This window comes from Sinocyclocheilus rhinocerous, unplaced genomic scaffold (genome assembly GCF_001515625.1).
Source record: "Sinocyclocheilus rhinocerous isolate Xijiao unplaced genomic scaffold, SAMN03320098_v1.1 scaffold5992, whole genome shotgun sequence".
Taxonomy (NCBI): domain Eukaryota; kingdom Metazoa; phylum Chordata; class Actinopteri; order Cypriniformes; family Cyprinidae; genus Sinocyclocheilus; species Sinocyclocheilus rhinocerous.
The window spans coordinates 64,514-67,656 of NW_015654948.1; positions in this window are offsets into that span (position 1 = coordinate 64,514).

Here is a 3,143-nt window from a genome sequence, read left to right on the forward strand (position 1 = left end):
GAGAGAGAGAGAGAGAGAGAGAGAGAGAGAGAGATTGAGATTTGATTTTTAAAAGACCTTTAATACAAATTAACTCCACTTACCAGTAACATTATTTTAAAACACACCTATTTCTTACATCAATTGAGTAAAGTGAAGTTCATTATCAACAACAGAACACAATACACCTCCGAAACACCAGATATTTTCAAACATTTCAATACAAGATGTAGCTTTATAAAAACTAAAATCAACCAGCAATCTCAACTTTACCATGGCACTAAAAATTGACACAAGATTCCTGATCTTTCCTACTCATGTAAATTGCCATTTTACTTTTACCTAAAACAAAATTTGGACCCACTTTATATTAAGTGGCCTTAACAACTATGTACTTACATTTAAATTAATAATTTGGTACAATGCACTTATTGTGTACATACATGTTTTTACATTGTACTTATATTTTAAAAATACCTGCATGTAATTACATCTGTAATTAATTTCTGTAATTACATTTATAATTACACTGTTGACCCATCCCTTACACCTTAACCCACCCTTAAACCTACCCATACCACCAAACCTGTCCCTAACCTTACCCGTATCCCACCTCAATAGCAGCAAAAGTGTTTTGCAATACAATATGAACACAATAAGTACATTGTACTTAATTTTTGATGTAAGTACATAGTAGTTAAGGCCACTTAATATAAAGTGGGGCCCAAAATTTAATAACTGACACTCTCTCTGCCGTCTCCTCGAATATTTAACACCAAAAATAAGAATAAATAAATAAAAATAAGACCTCAAACAAAGGTTTCAATCTATAACAATGCATAAAAACACGGAAAACAGTTTCTCTATGAGAGCAAAAAGGACATCGTTGACAAACATTATGATTCAACACAGATATAAAGGCATTAACAGCAATGATACAGTGTAAAATTCTCCACTGCAAATCTCCAATTTTTTTGTTTAATGGTGGCTTATAAAACGTTTTCCAGTTTGGCTTAAAAACTTCATCCAACCCTAAAACAGTTCTCCATGGTGTATCAGTTTTCCCATTCAGTGCTTTTTTATTAAAACATTTAACACATAATTTATACAATGTCTTGCCATTCATTCCTTTAAAATCCATATACAATTTTTTTTCTGAATCCAGAAAAATTCCACCACACTCCTCAAAATTAGGTGAAATCAACAACTTTGGAAAGACATCTTTATCACAGGAAACAATTTCCCCATCACAATATCTTCTCAATAAATCAGCCTCTTCGGTTGTGATACAAGCCTGTATCTTTTGTAATACTTTCTCAACCATTCGAGTTGATCTAACCCCCAACTTTGTGGCGACCACATCCACCTCAACAAAATCTGGACCAGCCAAACTTAACAGCTGGCGAAGTGTCACCACCTTAGCATTTGTGAAAGTTCCAATCAATGAAGCTAATGCACTAGTTAAGTCCAGTCTCACACCATAAACCAAAGGCTCTTCCAAAAGCAAATGCAAGGATGTGGAATTGTTTGTCCTTTGGAATTTAAAAAGGTTCCAGACTTTAAAAAGGTTCCGATAGAAAACTGGAAATTTTGCCACACTCAAAGTTTTTGGGTCCAATAAAAATAAAGATTTATCCAGGTTTAGTCCAGCCACCGTCTTTAAAATAGCACTTGCTATTGGTCTCCAGCTTACAGACTCAGGGCCAGTTAGAAAACGTTGTATAAATTGCACTCGAAAAGTTGCCGTTCTGCTTTGCAAATGCACAAGTCCTTGCCCACTTTCTTCTTTTGGTAGGTATAACATGTTATGAAGCACCCAGTGCATTTTATCCCAGAAAAAGTCTATCAACATTGATTGGATCTTATTAAGCAAGAGTGGTGGCGGATCAACACACATCAAACGATGCCAAAGAGATGAAGCAACAAGATTATTAATAATAAGGGTTCGACCCATATAAGACAATGTTTGCTTTATCCACCTCCATTTATCCAAGCGACCCTTTATTTTCTCAGCCAACCCTTTCCAATTTTTTGACTGAAAAGATTTGTCTCTTAAATAAACTCTCAAATATTTTAACCCGTCTCTTTTCCAACTGAGCCCAACTGGAAGTTAAGGAGGCGCTGTTATCCATTCACCCACCAAAACAGCTTCACTTTTTACCCAGTTAACTTTTGCGGCTGATAACATTTTCAAATCTTCCAGAGTTTTCATTAAAATTTCCACATCATTTTGCTCTTTAACAATTACAATAATGTCATCAGCATAAGCTGATAAAACAAAAGTTCTTTCGCATTTTGACAATGATAAACCTCTTAAAACCTTTCTCAATCTATGTAAAAGTGGTTCTACTGCCAAAGTGTAGAGCATGCCTGACAATGAACAAATTTACCTTACTCCACGTTGAACTTTAAAAGGTGCACACAAGCCACCATTAAATTTCAACATACTCTCAATGTCACTATATAATACTCTAATATAACTTTTAAAAACAGAATTAAATCCAAATACATCTAAAACTTCCCATAAATAATCATGCTCTATGCTGTCAAACGCTTTTTCTTGATCAATGGAAATCAAGCCAAAATGTACACCACAAATTTTTGAAAAATCTATCAAATCCCGAATTAAAAATATGTTATCAAAGATAACTCTACCAGGCACACAGTAGGATTGGTTAGGATTAATTATATCCTCTAAGACTTCCTTTAATCTATTTGCCAATAGTTTAGTCAAACTTTTATAGTCAGAGCACAGTAATGCCCTTACCAAAAAGTAGTATACTTCAAGTTTATTTTAGTAAGTATACTTAAGTAAAGTTCAAGTATATTTTTTAAGTATACTTTATGTAGTAAGTATACCAATATCAGTGTACTAGTAGTATACTTGACTGGTCTCCAATTTTTAATATCGCTTAAATCTGCTTTCTTTGACAGGAGAGTAAGAATTGCTCTCCGACTACTTAATGGTAACAAACCTCTAACTAAACTATCACTAAGGACTGCAAGCAAGTCCTCCCCTACAATACCCCAGTATGCTTTATAAAACTCAAAGGGAATTCCATCTATCCCTGGAACTTTCCCATTTTGCATACTTTGGAGAGCATCATACAATTCGTTTAAAGTAATAGCTTTACTGAGTATTGCATTAGCACTTTCAGAGATTT